Consider the following 19,325-nt stretch of genomic DNA (forward strand, 5'->3'; position numbering starts at 1 on the left):
GGGGATGGCCAACAAGCCATTCCCCGCCCTTCAAGGCAAAAACACAAGTGTTTGGTGCCAAAACCAAACACGGAACAGTCGAGTCGAGAGATCCTGAGGCAAGGCACGCAGTCAAGACTTTCGGGAACTCAAGACGGAACACAAACAAAGAGGATCACCGAGTGTTCCAATGGTGACGTCCAAGTCTTGAGGACGGTCAAAAATGGGGTGTCTACAGTTGCCCCTCTTTGACAGAACTCGAAAGTCATAACAATGACGGGAGTGAATGTCAAAGCCCAGAGAGGACCCATTTTTGACAAGGCCGAAGACTCAGACAAACACGTAAGACAAACAAGATATGCGCCTGAAAGTAGGGGCAAAATGCAAGACAATGCACGGAGCCGGACATAACTTATGACCATGCAAAGAAAAGCTGTAACGAAGCATACAGGCAACAGTTTTAAGCTAGTGCAGACCAAACTACACTACAATGCAGAGAGAATGTAAGAGAATTATGCAATTCTCGATACGTCTCACTCGGAGTATACCATACCTCTCCGGTTCGTCGGGTTGTACCGGCCTTAAATGAACCGTACATACAATATCGTGCCTGCAAAGAAAACAAACTTAACAGGTACGATGTTATTAACAACACGCATATTAAAGTACTTGAAAATGTGTGACAACGCAAAGCAAGTGGGAAGCATAACAATCCTGTGAAGGCACAGACATGTAAGTGGAGCATGCAGTCTACGCAGGCAACGAAATTGATCACAAGCATGCGGTCTACGCAAGTAACGAAATTGGTTACAAAATATGCGGTCTACGCAAGTAAAACATGCGGTCTACGCAGGTAATGAATTTGAACATAAGAATGCGGTCCACGCAAGCGAAACATGCGGTTTACGCAAGTAATGAAATCGATTACAAACATGCGGTCTACGCAAGTAACGAAATTGACTATAAACATGCGGTCTACGCAAGTAATGGAATTGATTATAAACATGCGGTCTATGCAAGTAACGAAATTGACTATAAACATGCGGTCTACGCAAGCAAAACATGCGGTCTACGCAAAGAAAACATGCGGTCTACGCAAGCAAAACATGCGGTCTACGCAAGTAATGGAATCGATTACAAATATGCGGTCTACGCAAGTAAAACATGCAGTCTACGCAAGGAAAACATGCGGTCTACGTAAGCAAAACATGCGGTCTACGCAAAGAAAACATGCGGTCTACGCAAGCAAAACATGCGGTCTACGGAAGTAATGAAATTGATTATAAACATGCGGTCTACGCAAGTAAAACATGCGGTCTACGCAAGCAAAACATGCAGTCTACGCAAGTAATGAAATTGATTATAAACATGCGGTCTACGCAAGTAAAACATGCGGTCTACGCAAGGAAAACATGCGGTCTACACAAGTAAGACATGCGGTCTACACAAGCAAGACATGCGGTCTACGCAAGGAAAACATGCGGTCTACGCAAGTAATGAAATGCGGTCTACGCAAGTAATGAAATTGATTACAAACATGCGGTCTACGCAAGTAGTGTGTATGAGAAGAGTTGAATGTACACATGTAAGTAGAAACATGTTATTCACGATGCTGGAATGTAAAGTACTGTAACACAGCATAATTGAAACGATTTGTGGAAATCCTCAAGACATGAAAAGGATACGGGAAGGGTCGTTCTTCATATGTATCGAGCATCACTCGCAGAAGTTGTGGCCTGAGGTCAACTCGAAGGTCCACGTTTCAAAAGTGTGCTTTCCCGCATTGCCTCAAGTGATGAAGGTGCCAAACCATGTAGTTGACCCGAACAAAGGTGTGGAAGGTGCATTGACCGCAAGGGGAGTTTTACTGGTATCAATTCTGACACTTTGCTACCCTACCATTCTATGTTTTACTTTCCTTTTTACTGGTAGTTTAAGCACATTGCACTGCCTCGGGCAGGTTTTATTCTTTCTCAAAATTACATATTTTGCAAAACACGTGATGGAAATGAAACGACCATTTTTTTCAAAAGCTGTTGCATTTGTAAATTTTCTACGCATCACATCGCAAGGTATCACACCACAATGTGAACGAAATTGAACCTATTTTGAACACTTAGTATTTACATCGTAATAATCAGGTAGTGAACCGACTTACAACTCGATAAGCAAAACAAAGGCATGATAACCAATCAAGTGTGAGTACAACTCGATAAACAAATCAAAGACTTAAAAGGAGTGAAATACAACTCGATAAACAAATGTACAATAACCTGATAAGCAGACAGGTGTGACTCCGCAAGAATCGATCACCGGGGGAGATCGGAGGTGGTGGAGTTCCCCAATCCCTAGCATAAACAACTTAGGAAATAAGGAGGAAGACCATCGGCCAGGGGTAGAGGCCATCGGCCACAAGAAATGGCCATCGGCCAGGAATTTGTTCGGTCGGCAAAAAGTAATGGCCGGTCGGCACAATATTTGGCTGGCCGTCCATGAATGAAGGAATCACCAGAATGTTGACACCTGTCCTCCACCCAACCTTATCTCCTACAAAAGACCTCAGCTTCGTAGTTTTTCTCAATTCCACACTGATTTGCTCTAATGGAAGAGTTTCTTGCTCAAAATCTTATAGCTTGGATTGCTAGCTTGAATGGCTCGGAAAAATTGAATTTCCGGGGTTTCGGCATAAATGCACTATTCACTCTGGGTCGCACCCCGTTGCACCTTCCGTTTCTCGATGCCGCGGCGAGGTTTTGGAATCCGGTGACGCATGTTTTTAGCTTCACTGGGCAAGAGATATGTCCTACCTTTGAAGATTTCCGAGCCTTAATGGAGTCCGAGCGCGACGAGGAGCTCCTGCCCCAACTTAATTTTGGCCATGCCCAATCCTTAGGGCAAATGTGTGGACTCAGTATGCGTGACGCTCGGTCTCTGATTTGTGACGGGATGCTGGATATTCCGAGTTTGATCGATCGGTTTTCAAATGCCGGTGATCGCAACAACCATCGTTGGCAAGGCTTCCGGCGACACGCCCTCTGTTTGTGCATGCTATCTCATTTTCTATTTGTCTCAGGCTCCGGAGGGTCTAGTGTCCGGCTGTCCGAGGTTGCCTAAGGCTTGAAGGAGGGCAAGAGTTGTGTTGCCATGACTCTAGCTGAGACGTTGATGGGCTTAGACGCCTTTTATCGTCGTGAGACGACCAGATTAGCAGGGAGTCCACTACTACTACAGGTAATGTTTCCCACCCAATCTCACATATGTACCGCTCACATCACTCGGCCCTCAAGCTCGATTTTTCTCATAAAAACCCTATTCTCACTTTTCTCTCATCGTACATCTCTCTATTCTTTATTCTCTCATTTTTCATCCCTTCCCAGGTATGGTTGATGGACAAACTGCAGGTTGTGGACTCTTGCCCAGCATATTCAGCTCGCGGCTACTTCTTCCGGCACCGTCTAGTCAATGCCCTTGATAAGGGATGGTGGTTCGCTTGGATGTGCCGCTTGTCCGCAGACTGCATTGCTTGGCGGTGCCCTTGGCTAAGCCTTCCGGCAATGAGTTACAATATGTCCCGGCAGACTGGGATTCAATTGATTGGTCTCACTCACTGTGTATTCTACTTCCCATTCTGAATTCGACGCCAATTTGGTCATGATCAGACCTGCCCGCCAGAGGGGATAGAGTATCATGCTGCATTCCCAGCCCGAGGCGCGCAGCTTGCTCGGCAGGTCACCGCGTGGAGGACGAGAGAGCTCCTGACCCCCGCTCCCACTTTCAATTGCACTTTATTTGACAAGTGCTTGGATTGGCTCAATGAGGAGGCACAGGTCGGCCTATCTTGGCGTCAGAGACTTCGACCAGCTCTGGGAGGGGGCGCAGGATCACCTGACTTGACTATGCCCCGGATTTATTGCTTTATTAGTACTTTCAAGTTTTCTTTATGAATGTAATAAAAAAAAAGCAACTTCGATTGTATGTGAGAGCAGGAGAACTCTGTTTTGAAATCAATGAAATTGAAGGTTGTGCCACTGAAAATTTTCCGCTTTGGTCCAAAAATGGTCTTAGTTGTAAAAAGATTAATTTGAACAGAGTCAACTTTTATTAAAACTTTTCAGAATCATTTTCGATGTGGATCAGAACTGGACACGCCTGAGATCTGTCACTGAGATGCACAACCCCGGATCCCTGCAACTGGAAAGTTTCCCCTAGTCTGAAGAGTACCGCGGCACTGCATGGCAACAGAAACTTGTCCCTAGTTCGAATAGCACTGTACTGGAGATTCCAATGGGTGCTGATAGACAAAGATGACTGAGATGATCGAATGGACGAAGTTGATCGGGGAAAAGTTTATGGCTGAACTTCAGGATGAAGTTGCCTATGTATCCCAAAGATGGGAATCAAGCCTTACGTAGTTCAGGCTTAGGTTCACTCGAGTATTTTCACTCTCCTTTTGCGCTCTAACTTTTGCCAAAGCCGCCCTTTGCGGGTTTTCAGCCTTTCGAGCTCAGTTTTTATATTTTCTAATTTTTTGTGCTCTAACTTTTGCCTAGGTCGCCCTTTCGGGTTTTCGGCCTAGCGAGCCTCTCAAGGGTAGTATTTCTTCAACTTGTCCATGTTGATCGGTTGGGAGAATTCCAGGCCATCTAGGTCCATCAGAACCACAGCTCCACCTGACCAGATAGCTTTGATGATGTAGGGACCAGTCCAATTAGGTCTGAACTTGCCCCTAGGGTCATGGATGGGAGCTCGGTTGTCTTTGAGTACCAAATCTCCTTACTTTAGATTCCTGGACTTAACTTTCTTATCGAAAGCCCGGGCAATTTTGCGCTGATAACCTTGAACATGGTACACTGCTCTCAGTCTTCTCTCATCAAAGAGCATGAGTTCCTCAAACCTGCTCTACTGCCAATCCGCTTCGGCTATTTGACACTCAGCCAATACTCGCAATGACGGAACCTCAACCTCGATAGGTAGAACGACCTCCATCCCATAAACCAATGAATACGGAGTCGCTCCGGTAGAGGTTCTAATTGATGTCCTGTAGCCCCACAGAGCAAATGGCAGCTTATCTGGCCAATCCCGGTAGGTTTCCACCATCTTCTGCAGTATATGCTTGATGTTCTTGTTGGCGGCCTCAACTGCTCCGTTGGTTTGTGGCTGGTATGTGGACGACTTATGAAAAGCCACGTTACATTTCTCCAACAAGTCAATCACTTCCTTCTTGAAATGGGAACCATTATCTGAAATGACCTCATTTGGGACTCCATAACGGCAGATGATGTTGTTTCTGATGAACTTTGCGACGTGCGACGCTTTCAACACCGCGTATGATTGGGCCTCGACCCACTTTGTGAAATAATCTATCGCGACCAAGATAAAATCATGCCCATTCGACCCTTTTGGAGTAACAGCCCTGATCACATCAATTCCCCAAACTGAAAATGGCCATGGTGAAGTCATGTTGTACAGCTTCGACGGCGGAATATTCATGCGATTCGCATGGATCTGACATTTGTGGCATCGCCGAACAAAGCTGATACAATCCTCCTCCATGGTGGACCAGTAGTAACCCTGTCGGAGGATCTTCCGTGATAGCATTACTCCGCTCATGTGTGCACCGCACTCTCCTCCATGGATGGCCTCCATCAGGCCGCTTTGATTCTTCGACTTCGACACACAGCTTGTGCATTCCCAGATGACCTCTCTTATATAGCTTACTGCCACAGATGATGAACTGAATGGCCATTCTTCTAATTGCCCTTTTATCCTTGGGATTTGTCCCTGGTGGACACGCCTCCTTCTCCAAAAAGTTCCGAATGTCGTAATACCAGGGGTTGTCGTCCAGAGCCTCATCTATGGCGGAAATTGAGTCATATGCTGGCGCAAACTTCTGGTCAATAATGACTGCACGCATCTGGACTCCAGACGAAATGTCTATCATGGAAGATAGAGTTGCTAGTGAATCTGCGAACCTGTTGTTCTCTCTTCCTAGGTGGGTGGAATTTAGCTTCTCGAACCGAGGAATTAACAGATCCAAGGTCTGGTGGTAAATTATCATCTTTTCCTCTTTGACTTTCCAGTCTCTTTTTGCTTGAGACACAACAAGGTTCGAGTCCCCAATGAGGTCCAACCGTCTTGCCCCTAGTTCTAGGGCTGCTTCTAGGCCGGCAATACATGCCTCATATTCTGCTTCATTGTTCGAGACTTTGAACCGGAGCTTGAATGCTAAAGGGATACGGGAATCGTCAGACGCTATCAGCAACACTCCTATCCCATACCCGTACTGGTTTGACGCTCCGTCAAAGTACATCGTCCAAGTTTCATTTTCGATGTGCAGAATGGCTTCATCTGGGAATAGGTACTCAATCGCTTCATCCCCTTCAACCAGGTGGTCAGCAAGGAACTCCGCTACCGCTCTTCCTTTTAATGACTTGCGTGTCACATACTTCAGATCAAATTCAGAAAGCAACAGCAGCCAACGAGCTAGCCTACCCGTAAGTGTTGGTTTCTCGAAAAGATATTTGATGGGATCCAAGCGTGAAACCAACATTACAGAGTGAGCTAACAGGTAGTGCCGCAGCTTCTTGGTAGCCCATACCAAGGCCAAACAAGCCTTCTCCAGCGGAGTGTAGCAGGTCTCGTAATCCAGCATCTTCTTGCTCAGATAGTAGATGGCCCTTTCCACTTTGTCCTCTGACTCTTGTGCGAGCATACAGCCCATGGTAGTCTCAGTTACTGAAAGGTACAATATCAACGATTTCCCCGGCTCTGGTGGTGACAACACGGGCGGGTTCTGTAAATATTCTTTGATCTGTTCAAAAGCTGCTTGACATCGGCCGTCCCATTGGAATTTCTTTCCTTTCTTCAGGAGACCAAAAAGTGGTTCACATGTCAAGGTTAGTTTTGAGATAAACCGTCTTATGAATTGCACTTTACCTAGAAAGCCTCGCACCTCCTTTTCATTCATTGGTGGTCTAAGATGGCCTTGATTTTGGAAGGGTCGACTTCGATGCCCCTTTGTGTAATCAGAAACCCTAGCATTTTTTCCGCTGTAACACCGAATGTACACTTCTGAGGATTCAACCGCAGCCGAAACTCTCTAATCCTTTGAAAGAACTTTTGTAAGGCGGTGTAGTGGCCCTATCTTTCTTTGGACTTGACAATCATGTCGTCCACGCACACCTCAACCTCTTTATGGATCATATCATGCAATATTGTGGTCGCTGCCTGTTGATAAGTAGCTCCAGCATTTTTCAACCCAAATGGCATCACTCTGTAGCAATATGTACCCCACGGGGTAGTGAATGCAGTCTTCTCCCGGTCTTCGGGTGCCATTACTATCTGATTATAGCCTGAGAAGCCATCCATAAACGAAAGCAAAGCATGCCTCGCTGTGAAATCTACCAATTCATCAATATGTGGCAAGGGAAAGTCGTCCTTCGGACTGGCCCTGTTCAAATCTCTGAAGTCTACACATACCCGAATTCTGCCATCCTTCTTCGGCACTAGAACAATGTTGGCCAACCAAGTCGGGTATTCGGATACCAGTAGGAAGCCTGCATCGATTTGCTTGGTGACCTCTTCCTTAATTTTGATGGCCCAGTCTGGACGAATCCTTCTGAGCTTCTGTTTGATCGGTCGGGCCTCAGGGTTAAGAGGGATCCGGTGCTGTACAATCTCAGGATCGATTCCAGGCATGTCTTCGTAGGACCACGCGAAAACATCTTTGAAATCTTTTAATAAAGTGACTAAGCGCTCGCATTCCTCTGAAGACAACATGGACCCGATCTGGACCAGCCGCGGGTCCTTCTCAGTACCAACATTCACAGTAATGATTTCATCAACTAAAGGTTTGACAAACCTCTCCTGTTCTTGTTCAATTAAACGTTGTAAAACCGGAGGAATTTCGTCCTTGTCGTTTTCATCAAAATTTTGAAAGTCTTGATTTAAGAAATAAATCAAAGGCACAGAAAAGTACTCGGAAACCACATCCACATCATTCTTATTAAATACTTCCAAGCGGTCCGATTCTTCTGTTACAACAGACTCAAAAGAGAAAGAAAATGACGACCTAGACAGGACTGTGGCATTCGGGTTATCACCCCTAGGAATATCGGACTCAGACTCAATTGAGCTCGAACCTGATTCCGACTCACAAGACTCGGTGGAATCAGATTCCGCTCACTACCTGACCCGGTGCTGCTTGATAAAAATCCCTCTTCGTATTGCCAGACGAGAGAGGGTGCGATGGATGCATCCAAAATAGTTCATGGTAGGCCCGCAGCCATTTCATTCCCGATCATGCATACCGAGGAGTTATCCCCCAGGCACTTCTGTATGATCGGAGGATCTGAAAGTAGACATGCCAATGATACCCCCATTTCAATCTCGGCGCCTTCGGAATCCGCTTCCTTGCACTGCTCAAACTCAGCTGAAGGGTCTGTCTGCTCTTCGGCAACGTCATCCCCGGATATTTGCAGGTCGAAGAAGATCTCGAAACCTGGCACGCGCTTCTTTTCCGCGTTCAGCCACGGTTCTGGGAAGCCGCAAAACGGAAAATCCTCCCCCTCCCGGACGAAGCATCCGTTTAGGATACCTTGAATGGGCCTGTGCATCAACTCAAAAGGTTTCCCAGCCTGCTTTGCTCTGGCTCTTCCAGCCATTTCCTTTCCCTTCCTTATCCAGTCCTCTTTGGTTGGTAGATAACCCAATCCAAAGGCATGAGGGTTGTGTGGCACTTCGGCCAATGCTGTGACGCCTTTCCGGCCACTCCTTCCCAATCCCATCCCGGGGATGTGTTGGAGTTTGTTCATGAGATAAACTGCTTGAGCACTGACATATATCCCTTCATTAGCTGCCATGATGTTCTGTACAACGTGAGCTTCAGCTAGGGTGAAACCTGATATGAATACATCCTCCATGCCATGCTCGATTTCTAGAACAGGCGTGGATACCTCCGGCGGCGGATGAATTGATGAATTTTCGAAGACAATGGCTACTCCCTTCCCATAGGGGTATTTCACCACTTGATGTAGGGTGGAGGAGACTGCCTTTACCTGGTGCAGCCACGGCCGCCCCAAAAGCAGGTTGAAAGTTGCAGGAACCTCCAAGACATGGAAATCTATCTCATGCTGTCCCGGCCCAACCTTTGTTTGAATCTTAACTGTTCCCATTACTTCCCGGCTTGTGTTGTCATACGCCCGAATCACCTGGGCTGTTGGCACAAAGTCCGTGATCTTTAAACCGATCGCATAGGCTGTCCTTGCCGGGCAGACGTTGATGGTGGACCCTGTGTCAACAAGAACCACTGGTATCCATTTATTCCTACACTCCACAGAGATGTAGTGTGGCTTGTTATGGTTTGCCCCTTCGGGTGGTAATTCCTTATCGGAAAATGTCATCATCGGGGTAGCTCCTCCCGAAAAAACCAGTCCAAGCAACTGCTCCGGTGTAGTCTCTATCGAGAGTTTGGCCTTGTCCATGGCTGAAAGGACAGCCTGTCTATGTACTCGAGAAGCCATAAGCAGCCCCCAGATGGAGATGTCTGCTTGTATCTTTTTCAATTGTCTCAATACGGCCTCATCCTCGAGTTGTTTTTCTTTTTGCTTCTCTGCCTCCCTATCTTTTCCAGACGCCTCTGGTTGATCTAGGTGTGAAGGCTTCAAATACCGTCCACTCCTAGTCATGTGATCGACTTCGCCGACATACCAGGTATCATCTGGTTGGTTACTCCCCCAATCTTCGTCTGTGTGGGCAAGACATAGATCATCGTCCTCCCACCACATTCCATCTGCAGCCGACAGGCACCTGTCCGGTTCTGGCATGACTGTTCTCATACTTGCAGTACCTTCTATTCCTATGCTCACGGCATTCTCCATTTCTGTACTCGCAGCAATCTCAGTCCCCACATGGGCTTTTGCCTTCCTGATTCTCTCGGAACCTTCGAATCTTTCCTATTTCGACTGTGTCAATGCAGCCGACTATTCAATAATCCCTGTACTCAAAATGCTCCAATCCCGAGCGAAACTCTTGACACCGGCGCTCTCCGGCGATGCACTCTGTTCTCTAACTCTTCCGGCTGTCACTGACATTCTTGCCCCTGCCGGGCCTTGTTGTGGCTAAAACTCTTCTACCACATCTGGTTGATCGTCCAACCATCCCGTAGCCTCTGTTGATTCCTCATAATTGAACCAGTTGACGGCTAAGTCCCCTGGATCTTGGTTATTGTAAAACTGGAGCTTGGCAAGGTCCTCTTCCACAGCCGTTACATCATCCGTTCCCTATCCCAAACTGTCCCCTTGGATCACACACAGCTCCCCCTCTGTTGGTAGTTCTATATCTGGCCTATCCTGGCCTATTGACGAAATGTAGTCACTTGGGCTATAAGTTTTCTCAACACTACTCCCAGATTCCGCAGACTCTGGCTCAACAACCCCCTTCTCCTTTGGAAACTTCTCTCTCATGTTCTCGATAGTCACCACCGCTGGCTTAGGTTGGGTTATGGAGATGTCCATCATACATAAATCGGTGCAATCGGGAAGAAACATTTCCGGCTTAGGCAGGTGGGAAGGAGTGATATAGATGCTAGGATCGTAAGGCACGACCCTAGTTTGGATGAAGTTGACTCTTTTGGGTGGTGGGGTTTGGTTATGTGTGGGGAGAGGGTTTGTAGTAACGTTGGGTTTCTCGGGAGGCAAAATCACCCCGTTATCAATGAGATCTTGAATCTCATGACGTAATCGGAAGCATAGATCGGTGTCATGATCGTGCTGTTGGTGAAATGCACAATATTTGGCTGGGTTGTGGGCAGCGGGGAGCCTTTCTGGTAAGGGCCGCGGCTCTAGGGGCTTCAGATGCCCTTTTCTGATTAAAACCCCAAAGCTTTGGACAGGGGAATATAAAGCGGAGCGAAGGTTTTGGTGTTTTTGGGTGGGTTTTTGACTGTTTGTGGGTTGCTTCCGGACGCACCGGAGAATGGTGCGGCCGCCATAGTTCTTGGGGGAGGGTTGGTGGTGACCATACTCATTTTGGAGGTCCTGGTAGTTGTAGCGCCACTCGGGCCTGCATTAGTGTTACGATTGAAAGTTCTGCGGGGTTGCTCCCGGTCATTTTCAATCAAGCCTTGCTTTAAGGCATCCTCAATCTGCACTCCCATTTCATGCAGATCAGAAACGATAGGGAAGGGGAGTACAATCATCTTTTGCATCAACTTCGGCTGAAGATTGCGCACAATCATCCGAATCTGGTCTTTGTCCGTGGGCCTTAAGGTCATCATCGAAGCCTTAGCCCGCCATCTGGTTACGAATTCTGAGAAGCTCTCTTTGGGTTCTTGCCTCGTTGTCTCGAGATCCCGGGTCGTAATCTCGATTTGTGTATTGTATGAGTACTGCAAGATGAAGGCCTCAGCCATTTCGTCCCAGCTTCTCTTGATGTCATCCTCCAATTTGGCATACCATATGGCCACTACACCCGACAGGGTCCGACCAAATAGAGACAGCTTCTGCAGTCTAGTGAGGCCCATTGGCCATAGGATATCTGAAAACAACCTCAAGTGCACCATGGGGTCGCCGGACCCATCAAATCGATCAATGTGCGGCATTTTGAATCTGTTAGGCAGCGTCACGGCTGTGTCAGTGTATCCATCTTCGATGTTAGGAATGGTCTTCACTCCCTAGGACTTCTTAAACATCTTTTCCAACTTGCTTAATTTTAAAGCTGTGGGGTCCACTTCGAACTCAAAAGGAGAGTCCGGTATATTGACAGGCGTGGGTGCATTGGATAGTTGTGGTGGAATCGGGGGCGGAGCTGGCCCCGCTGGAAGGTCTGTATCCTCTTGGACATTCCGGGCATTCGGTGTTTCTTCGGGTATCGGAACCCTTAGTGTGGGGGGGGGGGGACTTGCTGTGAAGCAGATGCTCCGGTTTGCTGCTGTAACCTCACGATTAACTCTGCCTGTTCATTCATAACCGTGGCCGGCTGTTTGGCGAACTCTGCCTGTTGGATAGCATCCTGGTGCATCACTTTCATGCTTTCTTGGAGTTGGCGCACCATCTGCTCTAAACTAGCCATACTGTTCTGTTCTGACTGAATTATCGGTATATGTTCCCTCTTTATGGGTGAAACAGAACCCTGATCCCTACTGTACACAGGTGGCGTAGATAAAGCCCTCTGTACTGACTGTTGAACTGATGGCCTCTGCCTAGCTGTCCTCCGTCTAGTAACCGGGGGTAGAGAGTGGTACACTGGTTGTCCGTCTACCAGATCCTTAGATCGATGGAGCCGACGACCTCTAATCCAGAGTGCTTGGGGAATATCTATCGGGTTGGAAGCAATGGTGCTAAACTACCTAGCAAAAAGATAAATAAAGCAATAAATAACCAAACAATTGGACAGCATAACGACATAAAATAAACACATACAACGCGCAGTTGGGTATTCATAATACACAGTTGGTAAGCCGAACACACTGTTCCTCGATACTGATCATTGTTCTCAAATCACTGTTCCCCAAACTGAACTTGATATCCGCAGATAACCGATTCCTCAACAACACTGATACTGGTGCCCTCGGGCCTAATACTCAATCTTGCAAACTGGTATGTACGTTCCTGTAGGGAAAACACTCTAAAGCACATAGTAGATAAGTGAGAGCCAAAACACCCCTATGTTGGGGTAGGGTTTCCCTGTCCTATTTTGTCAGGAGCTAGGGTTCCACTATGCATGCAGCAGTTTCAAACAACCTATAATCGGGTAAGCAACCTGTCCTAACTTGGAATGGTCACTATGGATCCGAATATGCACTAGGTCGAATGGTCGAAAAGGGTGCCCCGGTAAAAACCGGGGTTTGTGTTCCCATATTGTCAGAGCCCATAACCGGTCAGCCTTATGGTCATGCCTTGACAAGACAAGCCTCCGGCAAACCGTTCTGGAATGGCAGATGGCAAACACGGTGTCCTAGGCGCACCAATTCACATGCAATGCAAAGAAACTCATAAGTGTAATCAAAACAGGATATCACGAGTTCGAGTTAAGCTCTCTAAATTCCCCAGCAGAGTCACCAGAAACTGTAACAACGTCTGCGAGGGACCCCGCTACAGTTTGGACTCGATTTGTGTCATGGTTCTTAATCTGAACCAAAGAGTCCAAATTCGGCAAATCGTTTTGAGAAATAGATTTTTTGAAAAGAAGTGCCAAACATGGACTGCTTTGCCAGTTACAGAGTTGCCACCTAAATATTTTATTTTGGGGAATTTAGGAAACCCTGACTCGGTGCCAAAGGCCACGTGTCCGTCATCACCAAAGTTGCCTCGGCTCGGGAACTTGGGTACGATTGGGGAAGGTCAGCTATGAGCACCCCCTCTCACCCGATCAAAGATCGGCCTCTACTAACCGTGATATCTTGTTTTGAAAGCATTATGTGTTCTTATTCCAGTTATTAGCCTAGAATTACTATGTTATGCGCACAGCAAACAAGTATAGACTAGATTGCCTAATTTGGAAATAAGCATTACATATCCGTTTGTCTTGAAAAACACTTTGGAATTTGCTACTCGCAAGTAGGCTAAAATACGGATTTCAACGAGTTTTTCCAACTCAGACAATCCAACCTTCACCCACAGGCATTCAAACAGTTTATCACATAAGCATCTAGCCACATGGTAAGCATGCTGTCATGATAGCATTCACACGCATGCGGTATGCTAAAGCATAAATGCTTACCGAGTACTCCGAGCCAAAACAAAAACTAGTTAATAATCATATGCATGATCCTAGTTTATGTTAAAATGGCTAATGCAACACATGCAAGATGCAACTAAGATAGGCTCGGCTAATCTACAATGACATGTGAAATGCTACAACTAACACCTATTCAATTTGGAATTGAAATACAAATGCAGTTAGAATGACGCGCCGAGCCCGGTGCATGCGAGACAAATGCATGAATGCACGCATGCGTAGCATAAGGTATGCTAATTTAAATATGCCCTAGTCTACCATCATAAGCGGGTAAATAAAAGGGAAGAAAGACGTGGGGTTGGAAGACATACACACACTCACGCACACTTATTACACAATTGCCCTCGCTCGGAGGGCCCGAATAAATATTACAGTCCGAATAAATAATACTAAATTAAATATTACAAAATTTCTAATCTAATTAACAAATTAAATGCAAAGAGAAGATGGCCGCAGCCCCCGCCTTGGGATGCTTGAATGATGCATGCTCGGTCCATTTTGCCCGGAAACCCGTACCATGCCATTGTTGCCTCTGTTATTGCTGCCCTGCTCCTCTGAAAATTGCCAAAGTCTCAGGGTATCTTCAATGAGCACTGCATAACACCACCAGCTAAGTGAAATGACCACCGGCCATGGGAAACTTCCATCGGCTGCTTTCAAGTCTATCGGCCACCAATCCACGGCCGGTCGGCATTCTACAGTGCCGGTCGGCAAAAACTTCCTGAAGAAGCTGGTTTTTGACAGCAGCAGAGGACAGGTAGTGCATGGCATAGAATTTCAAGCACATGTAAGCATGGTCATGTTCCCTATCATGTATTGAACTCAGGGGAGCATGGTCCTTGATCGTTGGGCCATCAATTGCGCTTGATAGCCTAAGGGACCAAACTTGCCATTCAATGTAAAATGCATGCAACACACAAATGAGGACCAAGACCCTATCATGTCAAAGTCAAGGGCCTCGGTGACCGAGGGTTGAGATGTGTTTCATCACTTGTAGTATGAACACCTCTCACCCTCACACTAGGTTTGACACCCCAAACCAAGCAATGCAATGCATGTTGTGCAAACATGGCTCAAAAATGCAATAAGAAGCTAAGATGCAAAACATGTCAAATGTGATGCAATGCAAACTATCAGGCAAACAACATCGTAATGCCACTAGCATGCAACACTACAAGCAATACTACAATGCACACTAGATAGGCAAGTATGTAAAGAGGTGGGTATGCAACAATGCACAAACCATAAGGATACCACAACATGCAATGTCATGAGCATACTACAAGATGCAAATGTATGATCCATGGACTTACACTAAGATGGAGGACCCTCATCCACACCCCAAAACAGTGGCCAAAAGTGATGGAATGATGGGCAGATACTCATGCAAACTTGCATACCAAAGAGCAAAAGGCTAAGGCATAAAAGAAGCCTTCTACCACAACTATCATAACCACACGTGGTATGAATGAAACAACCAAAAAAAAAACAGAGTTTTAATGTATTAAAACACGCCCCAAAACCCTCATGAATGGCAACCCAAGTGACTTAAACATACAAGCATGCGCAATGCCCATTTCAAGGCACAAAACTACAACACCTCAAGGCATAAAAGGACGATAAATGCTATCATACAAGCATCATATAGGGACTGAAATAGCATAAGAAGTGACTCCAAATCATTTAAACAACCTAACCAAAGCATGCTAATGACTCATTCGCTCAAGGCCAAAATTCTAGAATGCAAAGGAGCTATGTAAAACACGACAAACATGACAAAAACAGTGGCCAACAGACCTAAATCATGACAAATCATGACCAAAAGCTTCAATAAGCTAAGCCAAATCATGAAGATATACTAGGCTAAACACATGGTACATTTCTAGGCAAGATAAGGAATTACAAAGCAAGTACAAGATGCATGCTAAGGGCTACAAATCCAACCAAAGACAAAGATATAACATGACTAATAGGCACCCAAAAACCTCTGAGATGGGACCAAAAACAACCAAGCATGCATGTTGCCCTTTTAAGCCAAAACGAAGGTGAAAGAAGGACAAAGGGGAGAGGGGTGTCCCTCCCCTACACAAGACTTCAAAATCACTCCATCACCACTGAAAATCCACTGGATTTCAGTGGTGAGAAGACCAACACAACAAAGTAAACAAAGCTTAAAGAAAAGGGCACCAAAATAGGCCAAAAGAGGCCTAAGGGGAGGAGTTCGACCCCCAATGCCAAAACACCCTTAATGAAAGATGTTAAGAACGAAAATACAAGACTTTTTCATGTTATACACAAAGCCTAAATTAGCATGAAAGACAGGTAGAAAACTAGTGCAAGATTGGGGAAACTAAAGCAAATGTCTCACCCTTGAAGAAACCTTGAAGAACAGATGATCCAGCCACTCTCTACTGATAAAAATCAGTCCAAAACCTCAACAAACAACCCTCAATGCCTCTCAATCTCGGAGCACGGTGTAATGGTGTGTGTGTTAGTGCAAAAGTAAGGTCAAAATGCACTTTTAGGCTTCCAAACACACCCTAAGGATGAGAGAGAGGGAGATATAGAGAGATCTATATCTATATAGATATATAGATATAGAAGCTCTGGGTTTTTTGATTCAAAAGCTCTAAACCCAAACAAAGGGAGAGGATGAGTGCTTATATAGCCAAAGGCCAAGGTTCTAGGCTTCTCCAAGAAGCTAGATGAAAGGGGCAAAGGGTGCAAAGGGTTCTTCGCTTCTTGGACAAGCTAATACAGCTGGCCAAGCTTCCCCAAGAAGCTTGGCCAAAGGGTTCAAGCTTCTAGAAAGAAAGGGGGGTCAAAGGTTCACACCAGCCAAAAACTGCACGGGGAGGAGTGATGGTGCATTCCAGCTGGCACAGCTGGCATGTACCATGCCTCAAGGGTGCAAAGGAGTCACACCAGCCAGCAAAAGAGGTCGCCGGCAGAATAAAGTGTCGGCCGGCCAAATATAGTGCCGACCGGCCATTGATTTTAAGAAACCATGGCCGGTGGCACCCATAAACAGCCGGTGATGCTAGGGGAAGGCCGGTGGAATGTGGGGATGGTCAACAAGCCATTCCCCGCCCTTCAAGGCAAAAACACAAGTGTTTGGTGCCAAAACCAAACACGGAACAGTCGAGTCGAGAGATCCTGAGGCAAGGCGCGCAGTCAAGACTTTCGGGAACTCAAGACGGAACACAAACAAAGAGGATCACTGACTGTTCCAATGGTGACGTCCAACTCTTGAGGACGGTAAAAAATGGGGTGTCTACAACGTCCAAGTTTTGAGGACGGTCAAAAATGGGGTGTCTACACAGAGCAAGTTAGCAAATTTTGGCTAAGTGTTGGAAAGCTAAAATAGAAATAGTAAGAAACTTACCAAGATGGAGTGCTGCATCATGAGGGCAAAGCTCTCATACTCATGAAACTCGGCCATTTGGTTTATATCGGTCGGAAGGAGCATGGCTGTAGTAAGAGCGGCGCTGACCTCTACACTGTAAATTGCACTATCATTGACTTTTAATGGTTGGTCTCCGACCATTACCTTGGGCGCCCAGGTCTAGTCGTGAGGGAAACTGCTCCCAACATCAGGACCTAAAGATCTTGGCTTCTTTGGCGGCGGTGCATCAGATAAGTCTGCCTCAGCTGGCCTCTTCTCGACATCGGCCAGCTTGGATATAGAAATTGAATATTCGGGGTCTTTTTCGAAGTTTAAAGGAATGTAGGTGACAGTGGCTTTGGCCTTGGTCTTTTTGACCCATTTCTACTTTGGCTTCGATTGGGACAGCGGAGTGGATTACAAAGATACAACGTCGGGCAAGCTAGCCAATAGATCTTCCACCACAGCAAGCTCGCAACCTATCTCTTCGGCGGTGGCTACGACGATCACACTGATGTCGGAGTTGATCGCGGGTAAGGCAATGAGAGGATTCGCCGGATCGTAGGCCGACGAGTCTGAACCTCGGCATTTATGACTTCGGGTTCGACCGGTGGGTGTGTTTGAAACTCGACGTTAGCGTTGGCGCTAGGATGGAGGAATGAGCTGAGCAGCAATAGACGATGAAAGTTGCTCTACAGGGTCAGAACTAGAGGCCTGGTCTGGCCTTGTTGATGAGGTGGCTGGTAAAGTTGTGGTAGACAGAGGAGGCTTGCTCTTTCGAGGCACGTCGGGTAGAGGGCTCCGATATGTTAGGATGTAATTGATGAGGATGGGAGCCTTACGGACTTCAATTGATAAACTAAGAAGGCGAACCAAGTCCTTGCTTGGTAAGTAGGACTGGCGAAAGCTTTTCTCTGGTTGAAGGAGAGTGGCAAAGACAAAAAGAGAGCATTAGAATAGATCAATGGGAAAATTATTGAATAAAGCAGTAGAGAAGGGACTTTGGGGGTGAGGGGGGGAACTAAGTCCTTACCCTTGTCACCCTTAAAAACTTCACGACGTAATGGAAAAAGGCGGAGCTCATCGTCTGGCACGAACCCCCAATTGCCTGAGATAATTAGGTAGTCGTCTGTCGTGCCCTTATTGGAGTCTGGAATGTCAGCTATCAACTTGTACTGAGTAGATCTCGGCTTAAGGTAATACGTATAGCCGATGTTGGTCTTGAGGCCACACATAGTGTAGCAGTATTGGATGTCGGATAGGGTAATTTCAGCACCAGCATGCCAACTCGGCAATGCCGTTGATGATCCTAAACGAGTTTATAGCCAGCTGCATGGGATTGAGTTTATAGTAGTGGAGGACTTCCCTAAAGAGAATGTCGAGGGGAAGCCTGACCCCATCCTCAATGATGGAAACTACGGGGAAAGGGCATGTAGTCCTTCCCGAGCATGATAGAGTCATTCTCTCTAGCCAACCAAAGTTGAACATCGATTGGAATGGAAAACTCTTGCCTAAAGTATTCTAGATTGGAAGGGGTGTTTACTCTCCACCTGAACATACCCATTATCTCGGCTACAAGGGGTTCTCGGTCATATGATTTTTAAGAAGCTTGGTGAAGGGTCAAGGACCTCGGCTATATACTAATGAAAGGATTTCTGGTGTCTAGTGGCCTAGATAGGGTTCTTGTTTCAGTTTTCCTTAAGAATAGGGTTCTAAAGCAAATCCCGAACCTAGGACTATAGAAACAAGAATCGATGGCAAGAATCCAGAAAATGCACCCAAGAAAACATAGAGAAGTATGATTCAGAACCACAGAAAAGAAATTGGGGAACAAGAAACCAGATTTTTGTGCAGAGAACAGTCAAATTCATGAACAGTGTGTGCAAATGTGCAGTAATAATACTATTAAACACTCTAGAAACACAAATGATGAACTTCGAAAAACAAGGTAGATTGAAGAGCGAAAAATGGCTCATAATATTCAGGACATGAGATAAAAGCAGAAAAATAGATTACAACTATGAATACAAATCCAAATTCCACAGAAACAAATACGAAGTGAAACATATGGAAAAATTCAAAAGGAAGTTATATTGAAGAACATGGCCAAGAATAATAAAAGACAGAAGTTAAAGAGAAGAAATTAAGGACTTACTGAGTGAAGATCATAGAAGCAGACGACAGCAAGCTCGTCGGAAGAGATGATTGCAACGGTTGTAGTGAA

This window comes from Camellia sinensis, chromosome 8 (genome assembly GCF_055761805.1).
Source record: "Camellia sinensis isolate YWXY chromosome 8, ASM5576180v1, whole genome shotgun sequence".
In the NCBI taxonomy this organism is placed as follows: Eukaryota; Viridiplantae; Streptophyta; class Magnoliopsida; order Ericales; family Theaceae; genus Camellia; species Camellia sinensis.